Genomic DNA, 15,527 nt, shown 5'->3' with positions numbered 1-15,527 from the left:
TTTTAAAAATAAAAAGTGTTTCCCAGGTTACTGTGTTGTGTTATTCAACTATGAGACACAGGCCCCCAAAACTAGATCAGAGAGAAAATCTGGGTGGCAAAGCCCAGTCAGAATGCGGGATGTGGCTATGCTGAGACCCGTTGGTCCCTGACCTATGCTTTCTGTGAGAAAGAAAGGAAGAACCTGCCCCTAGATAGAAAGGCAATTCATGGGGTCTGCACACTTCTCAGCAGTCAGCCGCCAGGCTGTCCATGGCCGAAAAGGCATGCCTGGCTGCAGGTGTCCCAGAGAAGCTGGGAAGGCCCAGGAAAGGCTGGGCCGTGCTCCACACATCCACTGGGTGGCTCCGCACCGGGCCGAGAGCACGCCCTGGGCTACGGGATTTTGCGGGGTAGGGCGGGGCAAGGCACTTGACACCCGCCGCACCCCGGGTGCCAAGCCCATTCAGAGCCGTCACCCAGGCAGGCTGAGCTCTCATAGATGCGGGCACGGCAGCCCTCGACGGTCCGCATGTAGGCCTCATTTGTCCGAACACCTGCACGGCCCACAGCGGGCATTCCAGGGGCTAGAGATTCTACTGGGGTTGCCCTTTTGGCCGGACCATGGGCTTGGACCAGGGTCTCCTCTGGGCGGTGCCGGTTTGCTTAAGGCAATAGGGGCTTGGTTAAGTGTTCCCTGGGTGACGTCACAGCAGCCCAGGCCACTTTGTGATGCATCCCCTAGGTGACATACAGACCAGGCTCGCCCTAGCTAAACAACTCAGTGCGTGCTTGGCCTGAGAAAGAGTTAGTATCAAAGGAGACCCTCTCCCTAGCTTCAGAACCTTTCCTCGGATTGTTTGGCACACACCACAACCCATTTTTCCATGTCGACTGTTTCCTCCTTCCTAAGGTTCGTGACCCACACCTCTCGCTGCCTTCCCAGCCCCACCTTCTTTGCCCACCAATCCTTCCCGTTCCCGGGCGCTGAACCCTATCCCTCCTGCCAGGGAGCACCCTGCACCTGCACGCTGCACTGGTCACAGGCTGTTCCACTGGGATCCTGTGCCTTTAGCGGCTGGCTTCTCCCACTTCTTCCAGCAGAGTTCCCACTTCCACGGGGAGCATCCCTGGGCCACTGGACCATCCTAGTCTCCCAGCAGACGGCTGGAGAAAGACAACCCAGACGAGCTATTCCTCTGCAGGGCACACGGGCACCACTACCAGCCCGCCGCGTGGTGTCCTGCCTCTGCAAAATCGCCATCCAGAGTCAGCCAACAGACAAGGCCTTGGGCAGCACAAGCGAAGGCCCGATGGCTGGCACTGACACTCGGGACGAGCCTATGGAGAAGACACCATCCTTGATTGCCGTCATCTTCCGTTAGCCCCCGTCCGCAAACGAGGCTGTGGGCAGCTCCCCCTTTGGCACAAAGGCCGGCAATGACACTCTAGACGAGCCCATGGACACGACACCACCCTCGATGGCCATCATCTTCCGGTCGCACCCGACCCCGCACGGGGCTGTGGGCAGCACCAACTTTGGTGTGAGGGCCGGTAATGATGCTCAAGACGAGCCCATGGACACGGCACCACCCTCGATGGCCATCACCTTCCAGTCGCCCCCAGCCCTTCACGAGGCCGTGGGCAGCAACACTTTTGGCCCGAGGTCCGGCAATTATGCTCAAGACGAGCACATGGACACAACACCCCCTTTGATGGCCATCATCTTCTGGTCAACCCCCAGCCCCACACGAGGCCATGGGCAGCAGCACTGCTGGCCTCCTGCACACCTCAGACACCCACCATGTGGGAAGTCATCCTCCAGACTAACCTGGACACACACAATGCCGTGGAAGGCACAGATGACGGCCTAGGACCTACACGCAAGTCGGACGATGAGCCTATGGGCACGCCACCACCCTCAGGAAAGGCACTTCCTAGACCCCAGGGCCCCACACGAGGCCATTGGCGGAAACACTGCCGGCATCCTGTGCATCTCAGACACCCACAGCACAGGCGGTCATCCTCCGGTCAGTCCTGGACCCATACAATGCCATGGTAGGCACAGCCGACGGCCTCGGCCCTACCCCTAACTCAGGATCCGACACGGTGGACACGCCACAGCCCTTGCCAATGGCACCTACAGGTCTAACCCGGTTCCAGACAAGGCCTATGTCCATATCCATTTAACAAGATCTTTCCCACAATACGTGTGTATATTATATATTCACACTAAACCCTGCTCTTGCTAGTATGCCTCTGCTCTGTTTACTCTTTGACTCGGCAACAGAGGAAGAACACATATACATGAGTGATAATGTTCTGAGCCACACTTAACTATGCAACGTGTTAAATGCCCCAGTGACTGGGATGTGGAGGTAGACGTGTTTTATGACTGTGCGTGCTCACCGCGAGGTCTGCGTGCTGAGTGATTAATGGATGACAATCCAGGGGAAAGCAAGTCCAGAAGAAGGAGACTGGGTTGGCTTATGTGGCCCCTTTCCTCTCGTCTCCCACTGCTCTGAGCTCACTGGAGACTAGGGAATACCTGCTGTGACACAGGAAACGACTCATCATTTTGGTTTTTAAACATGTTTAATTCTGTATGTGTGAGCCTTTTGTAACTTAAGACTTTGGCCAATCATCCTCACATATTCCCACTTCCCCACGAGACAATGAATTTGGCATCCAGGTCCTCGAGGCTGGAGGAATGACAGAAGGAACTGCTTCTGCCTGCTGTGTGATTATTGAATTTTTTTATTCTTACTTAGAATTTATCAAGTAGCTTATTAATATCAGAAAAGGTCCTCTTTAATGAATGCCTGACCTGACTCTAACCTAAACTGCTAACATGTCAAACCACGTAGAGTTACAACTGTGCGCACTTCTCACTGACCCTAGAGTCTGCATGGTCTCCTCCAGACTTAATAAACACAGAATTCCTAACCTGTGAAGACCACGTTCTAGTTGGAGGGGAAGAAAGAGACAATGAATATCTGTAAGTTTTCCGGTAGCTTAGCCGGTAACAAATACTATGAAGAAAAAAAGCAAGATATGGAGGACTGAGCTTATAGGCAGAGAGAAGCAGGGCTTTAAAAATAAACAGGGGACAGGTTAAGCCTCACCAGGGAGGTGGGGCTTGAACAGTATAGAAGGAGGTGACAGAACCAGGTATCTGAGGGAAAATCATTCCATACAATGGGATAAATTACTGAAAAAGCCAAGAGGAAGGATGCTTGTGTTCTTCAGGGAGCAGTCAGTCAACAAATGCGGCTAGAATACTGTCAGCAAGGAGGGCAAAGAGGACTGGGGACAGAGATATGGGTTGAAGTCCACGCATCACCATTTACTAGTTTTGTAGTCACACGCTGTTGACTCGATGTGCAAATGCCTCGAAGAACCCAGTGCTGTCTGTCTCTAGTGCCTAGTTACCTTGCAGGCTTTTGGAAACTTATGTAGGGAAGTGACATATAAGCTACCTTGTGATCTGTTCTGTACATAATTATAGATGGGTAGACAAAAAGATGATGATAGATAGGACAGATAGATAGATGATAGATTAGATAGGATAGATAATAGGTATAGATAGATTGAACAGATAGGTGATAGATAGATAGATAGATAGATAGATAGATAGATAGATAGATAGATAGATAGATAGATAGATAGATAGATAGATAGACAGACAGATAGATAGCTAGCCATGTTATATGGCCGTATTGTTAACTGTTTGTAAGGCTGGGGGCACTGATGGGAGGAGCGAGCACGTCGGACACTGATGATGTGCCTAAGTTCTTGGCTGTTGTCCCCTCCCAAACTGAAATATATGCCTTGGGCTAGCCAATCCTCGCACTGCTGTAAATCTAAGCTCTGCCTCCCCCTACCTTCTTTAAAATCTCGCTGCCTGTCTACCTAAGTGGGAATTCCCCAGCCTCCATTTCTATAGACTGGGGAAATCCCGCCTGGGTATATGCATTCAAATAAACTAACGGGCCCTTTGTTGCCTCTCTTCACCTGCTTCTTTCAGCTTGAATTTATCTTACACTGTTCTGTAAATAAGGATGGATGGGTAGACAAAAAGATAAAGACAGGTAGATGAGATATAGTTGACAGGTGATAGATGATACATTAGAAATAGGTACATTAGATAGATGATAGATATTTATAGATTAGATGAATAGATTGAAAGAGATGACAGATAGATAAGATATATATAGATGACAGATGATAGACTAGATAGGATAGATGATATAGGTAGGTAAGATTAGACAGATAGATGATAGATAGAGACAGAGTTATGAACTGAATTTTTTGGCCCTCACCTCATCATCTTCTGCTCCTATAAACCCCTGCCGCCACCACACACACACACACACACACACACACACACACATACACACACACAAGTTCATATTTGAACTGAGACAGGGTTGAAGACCTAACCCACACTGTCATGGTATTGGAAGGTCTGGCCTTTGGAGGTAATTGGGTTTGGAAGATATCATGAGGGTGTGAGTGGAGCTGCCATTATGCAATCAGTGCTATTAAGAGGAACTGAGGACAGAGCATTCTCCCTCGACCCTGTGAGGACACATCAGGGATGCGGCCGTATGCAGAAGAAGGGACCTCACCAGGAACTGAACCTGCCTTGTTCTTGGACTTCTGCTCCCAGAATAGGGAGAAATCAGTGTCAATGGATGAAACCCACACTCAATGACACTCTGGTTATCAGTTTGAGTAGACTAACATAGACATGTAGGTATACAGAGATGCACATAGACGATGGATGGAGAGAGCCTACACATACATATATGTTCTTAGCTGTCTGCATAGGTATCTGTATACAACCACCTCTGCAATTTGAAGTCTGCTCCTTATGGTGGGAAAACCAAGAGCACAAATTATGCACGTTTCCTTTTTAAAGTGTGGGCTGCAGTTTCTGATAACTGGGGTCTCCATTAACTCTCAGCCATGTGTGTGTGTCTGTGCATGTGTGTGTGTGTGTGTGTGTGTACACCACTGCCCCTATCAGTGTACAATCACAGGAGATGAAAAAGTAACAAAGGAACGCAGGATAAGGCAAACATCTTGCAAACTATGACCAGAAAGAGTAAAATTTTCCACTAGCCTCTGGGCATATCTTTGCCAAGTGTTTCAGGGCAATTTTAGAAAGATATTGCTGGAAATGTTGCTGGGACCACTCTAAACCATCAAGTTAGTTAAGGTAATAAGCCAGGACAGGAGAGCAGCAAAGAGCACCCGCGGTGTGTCTCCTATGTATCAGGCCAAGGTGTACAGGCTTTAATTCTACTACACCACTTCATCTCACCATGGCTGATGCGGGATGAGCTTATGCAACACCTTCATCTGTGAGTAAAAAGTTACTTCAGAATCACCTCCCTTAACAGAAAATTAATAAGTGCGGGGACATAAACATTCCTAGAATTCCTGCCACCATTACCCAACACTTTATGCTCAGCGCCCTTTTCATACTAACGGAAACAGCTCTCAATGCTACTATTCCATTACAGATAGACCTCACTCACATCTAAATGCCTAAATGCACTGAAACTCCACATCCACCTTGACAGTAGAGGGGAGCAGATTTCCCACAAGCTAGCTGGCATGCCACCTCAGCAAGCCCATAGGCCACCGATCCACAAGAGCCCCGTGTGTCACCAAAAGGCAGTTCCCTTTACTAGTGACTACACGCATGCTCTCTGGAGATGGGCCACCAAGCAGGGCCACTGAGGTGACATCAGTGCACAGGCAAAAAGATATACTACAGGGCATGCTCCTGCCTCGGACCCCGCAGGCCCGCCAGTGTACTGGCTGCATGGGGCCTCGGATAGGCCCCGCAGCTCAAACAGCCACCACAGCAGGAACAGCCCAGGGGCAGAGCAGTCGGAGGGGCCTGGCCCGCACAGGTTCAAGAGCCCAGCCCACCAACCACTCTATCCAAACCCAGCAGACTCGTGCCACCTACGCAGGATAATTTCCCACACAAGGACACTCCTCTCAAGACCCAAACACACAGCTAATTCACATAAACAAACACAAGGAATTGAGACTGAGAAGGACACAGAGGAATCAAAGTACACCTAGTGACAGAACGTTGACAAAAGTGAGAAAACAGATACATAGACAGACAGATGATTGATACATAGCTTGGACTGATATATATACATATAGATGATAGATTAATTAGATAGATACACAGAAGATAGAAGATAGATGATAGACCATAGATAGATGACAGATAGTTACATAGGTATACAGACTACATAGATAGATAAAGAGATAGGTAGGTAGATAGATAGGAAAGCATCATACTAAACATGCTATCTTTCCCTCAAGACCATCTCCATGCTCCCTTACAGGAGACTTACTTGAGATCCAAGGACACAAACAAACTACAAGCTGAAGGGGCGGGGAGAGGTACCCAACACAAGTGAAACTGAGAAACAAATAAACAAATGGATTCTGTTTGAGTCCCCAGAGACATTCAGTAGAAAATAGCCCTATATAGCCACTGTGAATTCTTTTTGTTTGGTTTCAGCAGTGCCCACACATAGATTTAGTGGTACAGCAACATCCTACTCATTTTATGTTAAATCAATAACTGAATTGCTGTAATAATATGCATCTGAGCTTTTGAAATCAGTGCATTTTATGATGTTCACGAATGTAAAGAAGTAATAACCAACTAAAGAGGGAAGTTAGGACACTCAAATAAACACGTCACTCCACAACACACTCTTTGTTCCCAACTGCTCCTGTCTAGAAATAGGTGTTCCTTTTTATTTGTCCCTCCTCCTATCAGCAGTGATCACGCCGATGTCCCTCAAACTTGGTGTTGAGCAAAGCACCAAGTATACTTTTCTGTCTACAACAAGCCCAGAGGAAGGATACTTGTGGTCTTCATGGAGGACTTAGTCAATTAATGTGGCTAATTACAGTCAGCAAGCGAGAACGAGGTAAAAGAAGACAGTGGACAGAAATACGGGTTCAAGTCCGTGCAGCAAAGACAGGCGGAAGACTTCGAAAGAGTTGAGATTCCAGCCACTTGTGGGACAACACAGGGATCCACATCTGGCCACTGTGGGACAAAAGAAAGGCGGACACTCTGAGAGACTTCCTAACAGCGAGAGAACTGCTAAAGGGGCAAGGCTTCCACAGGGCTTGCCGCTCAGGAGAAAGGACAGATGCGCCAAGCTGCCCGGGTGCATTCTGGCCGGCAGTCGTGGGAGCTTTCAGGAGCTCCGGGCATTCCATTCCCCTGGCTGGCCTCGCAGCTCCAAGGCCCCTTACTGTGCTGTGACTAGTACACGGCCTGCCTTCCAACTGGCACCGGCCTGCAAAATGGTTGCCTCCACCTACGGCAGCTTCTCCCTGCATGCTCCGCAAACTGGCCCTGGCAGTGGAGACGGGCACTGCGGCCGGGAAGCAGGATAGACCTCTTTTCTCTGGGCATGGGTGGGCACCAGTACCGCTCCCCTGGGACCCCTGACATCTGCCCAAGGTCTGAGCATCTCAAGAGAGTAACGCTTCTGGGGGCTATAGGGCACCACCTACAAATATGAACCTTCAAAGGAGCCTGGTAAATAGACTCAAATCAATCTCCTTGAGGTAAGTGAACTCAAAATAAACATCAGCAGCATGCTCAGGGAGCTAGAGAAAACAAAACTGCAGGGTGGAGAAAACATGGCGGCATGAGTAGGACAGTGGGAATCTCCTCCAAAAATCACATATATTTTTGAAAATACAACAAATACAAATAATCCTAAAAGGGAGAGCAGAAGACACAGGACAACATCCAGACTACAACTACACCAGTGAGAACCCAGCGCTTGGTGAAAGGGGTAAGATAGAAGCCCCAGCCCGGCGGGACCCGAGTGCTCCTTCCCCCAGCTCCCAGCAGGAGAAGAATAGGCAGAGCGGGATGGAGACAGAGCCCGACTGCTGAACACCCAGCCCCAGCCAATCACACCAGAGCACAGACACAGTGCATGTGCGGGGGCCCTGGATACTAGGGAAACAGGGCAGCAAGTCCTCTGAGCAGGTGCAGAAGCTGATGCCCCTGTGACAAAGAAAAGCGGGGGCTTTTTGAAAGTCTTAAAGGGACAGGGGCTTAACAGCTAGACGGAAACCACACAGGACACAGTCCAGCAGCTGGAAAGTACTGGGAAACCTGGGCACACAAACCCCCTGGGCAACAGCTCGGAGACCCCTCACGGAGGTAAACCACGATACAGATCCACCGTCCATTACCCGTCCATGAGCTGTGAAAGCAGAAAAGCAGCCTAAGGCAAAATGCACACAGAAAGAGAAGTTCCTACATTCCGGCCAGGCAAGACACAAAGACCCAGTCTACACACAATTACCCAACACAGCACAAAACACCCAACATATGAAGAATCGAGGAGGAGGAAAAAGAAGGGAGAGAAGAAAAGAATCTCCAGACAGTGTATATAACAGCTCAATACGCGAGCTAAGTTAGGCAGTAAGATACTAAAGAGGCTAACCTTGAACCTTTGGTAACAACGAATTTAAAGCCTGCAATGGCAATAAGTACATATCTTTCAATAGTCACCCTAAATGTTAATGGGTTGAATGCACCAATCAAAAGACACAGAGTAATAGAATGGATAAAAAGCAAGACCCATCTATATGTTGCTTACAAGAAACTCACCTCAAACCCAAAGACATGTACAGACTAAAAGTCAAGGGATGGAAAAACATATTTCAAGCAAACAAGAGTCAGAAGAAAGCAGGGGTTGCAGTACTAATATCAGACAAAATAGACTTCAAAACAAAGAAAGTAACAAGAGATAAAGAAGGACACTACATAATGATAAAGGGCTAAGTCAAACAAGAGGATATAACCATTCTAAATATATATGCACCCAACACAGGAGCACCAGCATATGTGAAACAAATACTAACAGAACTAAAGGGGGATATAGACTGCAATGCATTCATTCTAGGAGACTTCAACACACCACTCGCTGCAAAGGATAGATCCACCGGGCAGAAAATAAGTAAGGACACGGAAGCACTGAACAACACCGTAGAGCAGATGGACCTAATAGACATCTATAGAACTCTACATCCAAAAGCAGCGGGATATACATTCTTCTCAAGTGCACATGGAACATTCTCCAGAATAGACCACATACTAGGCCACAAAAAGAGCCTCAGAAAATTCCAAAAGATGGAAATCCTACCAAACAACTTTTCAGACCACAAAGGCATAAAACTAGAAATAAACTGTACAAAGAAAGCAAAGAGGCTCACAAACACATGGAGGCTTAACAACACGCTCCTAAATAATCAATGGATCAATGACCAAATCAAAATGGAGATCCAGCAATATATGGAAACAAATGACAACAACAACACTAAGCCCCAACTTCTGTGGGACACAGCAAAAGCAGTCTTAAGAGGAAAGTATATAGCAATCCAAGCATATTTAAAAGAGGAGGAGCAATCCCAAATGAATGGTCTAATGTCACAATTATCGAAATTGGAAAAAGAAGAACAGATGAGGCCTAAGGTCAGCAGAAGGAGGGACATAATAAAGATCAGAGAAGAAATAAATAAAATTGAGAAGAATAAAAAAATAGCAAAAATCAATGAAACCAAGAGCTGGTTCTTCGAGAAAATAAACAAAATAGATAAGCCTCTAGCCAGACTTATTAAGAAGAAAAGAGAGTCAAAACAAATCAACAGTATCAGAAACGAGAAAGGAAAAATCACGACGGAACCCACGGAAATGCAAAGAATTATTGGAGAATACTATGAAAACCTATATGCTAACAAGCTGGGAAACCTAGGAGAAATGGACAGCTTAGTAGAAAAATATAACGTTCTAAGATTGACCAGGAAGAAACATAAAATCTAAACAGACCAATTACCAGCAACGAAATTGAAGCGGTAATCCAAAAACTACCAAAGAACAAAACCCCCGGGCCAGAAGGATTTACCTCGGAATTTTATCAGACATACAGGGAAGACATAATACCCATTCTCCTTAAAGTTTTCCAAAAAATAGAGGAGGAGGGGATACTCCCAAACTCATTCTATGAAGCTAATATCACCCTAATACCAAAACCAGGCAAAGACCCCACCAAAAAAGAAAACTACAGACCAATATCCCTGATGAACGTAGATGCAAAAATACTCAATAAAATATTAGCAAACCGAATTCAAAAATACATCAAAAGGATCATACACCATGACCAAGTGGGATTCATCCCAGGGATGCAAGGATTGTACAACATTCGAAAGTCCATCAACATCATCCAACACATCAACAAAAAGAAAGACAAAAACCACATGATCATCTCCATAGATGCTGAAAAAGCATTTGACAAAGTTCAACATCCATTCATGTTAAAAACTCTCAGCAAAATGGGAATAGAGGGCAAGTACCTCAACATAATAAAGGCCATCTATGATAAACCCACAGCCAACATTATATTGAACAGCGAGAAGCTGAAAGCATTTCCGCTGAGATCGGGAACTAGACAGGGATGCCCACTCTCTCCACTGTTATTTAACATAGTACTGGAGGTCCTAGCCACGGCAATCAGACAAAATAAAGAAATACAAGGAATCCAGATTGTTAAAGAAGAAGTTAAACACTCACTATTAGCAGATGACATGATACTGTACATAAAAAACCCTAAAGACTCCACCCCAAAACTACTAGAACTGATATCGGAATACAGCAAAGTTGCAGGATACAAAATCAACACACAGAAATCTGTGGCTTTCCTATATACTAACAATGAACCAACAGAAAGAGAAATCAGGAAAACAACTCCATTCACAATTGCATCAAAAAAAATTAAATACCTAGGAATAAACCTAACCAAAGAAGTGAAAGACTTATACTCTGAAAACTACAAGTCACTCTTAAGAGAAATTAAAGGGGACACTAACAGATGGAAACTCATCCCATGCTCATGGCTAGGAAGAATTAATATCGTTAAAATGGCCATCCTGCCCAAAGCAATATACTGATTTGATGCAATCCCTATGAAACTACCAGCAACATTCTTCAATGAACTGGAACAAATAATTCAAAAATTCATATGGAAACACCAAAGACCCAGAATAGCGAAAGCAATCCTGAGAAAGAAGAATAAAGTAGGGGGGATCTCACTCCCCAACTTCAAGCTCTACTATAAAGCCATAGTAATCAAGACAATTTGGTACTGGCACAAGAACAGAGCCACAGACCAATGGAACAGACTAGAGAATCCAGACATTAACCCAGACATATATGGTCAATTAATATTTGATAAAGGAGCCATGGACATACAATGGCGAAATGACAGTCTCTTCAACAGGTGGTGCTGGCAAAACTGGACAGCTACATGTAGGAGAATGAAACTGGACCATTGTCTAACCCCATATACAAAAGTAAACTCAAAATGGATCAAAGACCTGAATGTAAGCCATGAAACCATTAAACTCTTGGAAGAAAACATAGGCGAAAACCTCTTAGACATAAACATGAGTGACCTCTTCTTGAACATATCTCCCCGGGCAAGGAAAACAACAGCAAAAATGAGTAAGTGGGACTATATTAAGCTGAAAAGCTTCTGTACAGCAAAAGACACCATCAATAGAACAAGAAGGATCCCTACAGTATGGGAGAATATATTTGAAAATGTCACATCCGATAAAGGCTTGACGTCCAGAATATATAAGGAGCTCACACGCCTCAACAAACAAAAAACAAATAACTCAATTAAAAAATGGGCAGAGGAACTGAACAGACAGTTCTCCAAAAAAGAAATACAGATGGCCAACAGACACATGAAAAGATGCTCCACATCGCTAATTATCAGAGAAATGCAAATTAAAACTACAATGAGGTATCACCTCACACCAGTAAGGATGGCTGCCATCCAAAAGACAAACAACAACAAATGTTGGCGAGGCTGTGGAGAAAGGGGAACCCTCCTACACTGCTGGTGGGAATGTAAGTTAGTTCAACCATTGTGGAAAGCAGTATGGAGGTATATCAAAATGCTCAAAACAGACTTACCATTTGACCCAGGAATTCCACTCCTAGGAATTTACCCTAAGAACGCAGCAATCAAGTTTGAGAAAGACAGATGCACCCCTATGTTTATTGCAGCTCTATTTACAATAGCCAAGAATTGTAAGCAACCTAAATGTCCATCAATAGATGAATGGATAAAGAAGATGTGGTACATATACACAATGGAATACTACTCAGCCATAAGAAAAGGGCAAATCCAATCATTTGCAGCAACATGGATGGAGCTGGAGGGTATTATGCTCAGTGAAACAAGCCAAGCGGAGAAAGAGAAATACCAAATGATTTCACTTATCTGTGGAATATAAGAACAAAGGAAAAACTGAAGGAACAAAACAGCACCAGAATCACAGAACTCAACAATGGACTAACAGGTACCAAAGGGAAAGGGACTGGGGAGGATGGGTGGGTAGGGAGGGATAAGGGGGGGAGAAGTAGGGTGGTATTAAGAGTAACATGCTTGGGGGGTTAGGAGAAAAGGGAGGGCTGTACAATACAGAGAAGGCAAGTAGTGATTCTACAACATTTTGCTATGCTGATGGACAGTGTCTGTAAAGGGGTTTATAGGGGGGACCTGGTAAAGGGGAGAGGCTAGTAAACATAATATTCGTCATGTAAGTGTAGATTAGTGATAGCAAAAAAAAAAAAAAAAAAGGGCAGTTCCTGTTTGGTAACCTCCAACGAGTTCTACACAAGGGTATAAAGGGCATATAAAAGTGTAGGCAAAGGGTCTGTTTGTGTTTATATAGAGGATCAAAGCCTAATTGGGCTACCCCGAAAATGAACTAAGATACGATATGAAAAAGAACTTCCAACATCTGCAATCTCTGGAAGACTCATGCCAGAAGATAATCATCAAAAAACCCCAACAAAAATCCACGCACTGCTACAGCTGTAGATGCACTCATCCCACCAGTTCCTGGACTTGCCATGGGAATGAGGAAGGAGATATCTAAGCTGGCCTGTGCATACAGTAAAACAACAAATTTGACTGGATCTGTACTGTTGGAACTCAACCAAGTATTTGGACAAGTGCAAATTGTAGCGCTCCAAACTCTTACAACTACAGACTATTTACTGTTAAAAGAAAATATGGCATGTGAACAGTCCCCAGGAATGGGTTGTCTTAATTTGTCTGATTTCTCTCAGACTGTTCAAGTTCAGTTGGACAATATCCACCATATCATAGAAAAGTTTTCACAAATGCCTAAGGTGCCTTAATGGTTTTCTTGGTTTCACTGGAGATGGCTGGTAATTACAGATATGCTTTGGTTATGTAACTATGCTCCTAGTATGTTAATGTGTGTGCGCAATTTAAGTAGTAGCTTAAAACCTATATATGCTGAAGTTACTCTACAAGAAGATTTGTCAAAGAAATAATCAATCTTCCCATGTTTTCTTCCGCCTGCTACTTCTATAGCTTTTCTTCTTCCTTCCTAATTACAACCCTTAAATAGAATTCGTGCCTCATATCAAATTTACCGAGTATCATAACTCCTCCAAGTGGTAAAGATACCTCAAGACAAATGTGGGCATAGAAGCCACAGGGCATAAATATGCATAGAAGTAAAAAGCTAACCTTTTCAAACAATAAGGCTTCCCTCTCACTTACCAACTTCACATTTCCCTGTATGGCCCCGGAAGATGACTGGTTAGCCAGAGACGGGTAAGATTCCTCAAGGGAGGGACAACCTAAGACAGGCACAGTCGCAGGGGGGCCATCAGGTGAGAAATTGGGGATCAACAGAGGTGAGGCTTAGAACCTCACCCCCCTGTTCTGAGAGAAATCTTCTGCATATGTGGATGTTTTATTGCCCTGGTCTAGCTTGGATTAACACATAGTCTACAGTCACACACCTGATCATCTACATTTGCTCTCTTACAACACTAAACTATGTTTTCTACCTTTATCTTGCATCTACCTACCACTTCAGCATTTTATTAAAAATAATAATAATAAAGAGAGAAATGTGGTATCCACATATAAATCAAGTATAAAAACCAAATGAGTATTCATATTTGAACTGACTGTTTAGAGTTTATAATGCATGAGCAAAACCGAAAGTTTCTGTGATGACTGCCCTTGTACTGTTCACTATGTAACTTATTCATTATGTAAGAATTTGTTCTACATGTAAGAACTTGTTTGTTATGCCTCAGAAGATTGGAGACTGACGAAAATTAGGCTTGGGGTGGATTAATGATTGTGCATTGAGCACTGACTCCCCTATGCAGAATTTTATTGTCGTTAACAACCATTTGATCAATAAATATGAGAGATGCCCTCACAAAAAAAAAAAAAAAAGGACTGACTTCCAATGGTAAAATAAATAAGTAACCGGGATGTAATGTATACCATAAGGAATATAGTCAAGATATTGTAACAGCTTGGTAGGGTGATAACTGGAACCTAGAATTATGTATATAAATGTTCTACCACTGTGTTGTACACTTGAAACTAATGTAATGTAATACTGTGCATCAACTACCTTTCAATAAAAAATAATTATTTAAAAAAAAAAAAAAACTACAATGAGATATCACCTCACACCAGAAAGGATGGCTGCCATCCAAAAGACAAACAACAACAAATGTTGGCAAAGCTGTGGAGAAAGGGGAACCCTCCTACACTGCTGGTGGGAATGTAAATTAGTTCAACCATTGTGGAAAGCAGTATGGAGGTACATCAAAATGCTCAGAACAGACATACCATTTGACACAGGGATTGGACTCCTAGGAATTTAACCTAAGAATGCAGCAATCAAGTATGAGAAAGTCCAATGCACCCCTATGTTTATCGCAGCACTATTTAAAATAGCCAAGAATTGGAAGCAACTTCAATGTCCATCAATAGATGAATGGATAAAGAAGATGTGGTACATATACAAAATGGAATACTACTCAGACATAAGAAAAGGGCAAATCCTAATATCTACAGCAACATGGATGAAGCTGGAGGGTATTATGCTCAGTGAAACAAGCCAAGCAGAGAAAGAGAAATATCAAATGATTTCACTCATCTGTGGAGTATAAGAACAAAGGAAAACCTGAAGTAACAAAACAGCAGCAGAATCACAGAACTCAAGAATGGACTAACAGGCTCCAAAGGGAAAGGGACTGGGGAGGATGGGTGGGTAGGGAGGGATAAGGTTGGAAGAAAAATTAGGGTATTAATATTAGCATCCATTGGGGGGTGGGAGAAAGGGGAGGGCTGTACAACACAGAGAAGACAAGCAGTGATTCTATAACATTTTGCTACGCTGATGGACAGTGACTGTAAAGGGAAATATAGGGGGGACATGCTATAGGGTTGAGCCTAGTAAACCAAGTGTTCGTCATGTAAGTGTAGATTAATGATTTTTAAAAAAAAAGCACGTTCTGTGTGGTGACCTCCAATGAGTTCTACACAATGATATAAAGGGCATATAAAACTGTAGGCAAAGGGTCTGTTTGTGTTTATACAGAGGGTCAAA

The sequence above is a fragment of the Manis pentadactyla genome, chromosome 9 (assembly GCF_030020395.1).
Source record: "Manis pentadactyla isolate mManPen7 chromosome 9, mManPen7.hap1, whole genome shotgun sequence".
Lineage (NCBI taxonomy): Eukaryota > Metazoa > Chordata > Mammalia > Pholidota > Manidae > Manis > Manis pentadactyla.
The sequence above is the reverse complement of the archived record's forward strand: the minus strand, read 5'-3'. Positions refer to the sequence as shown.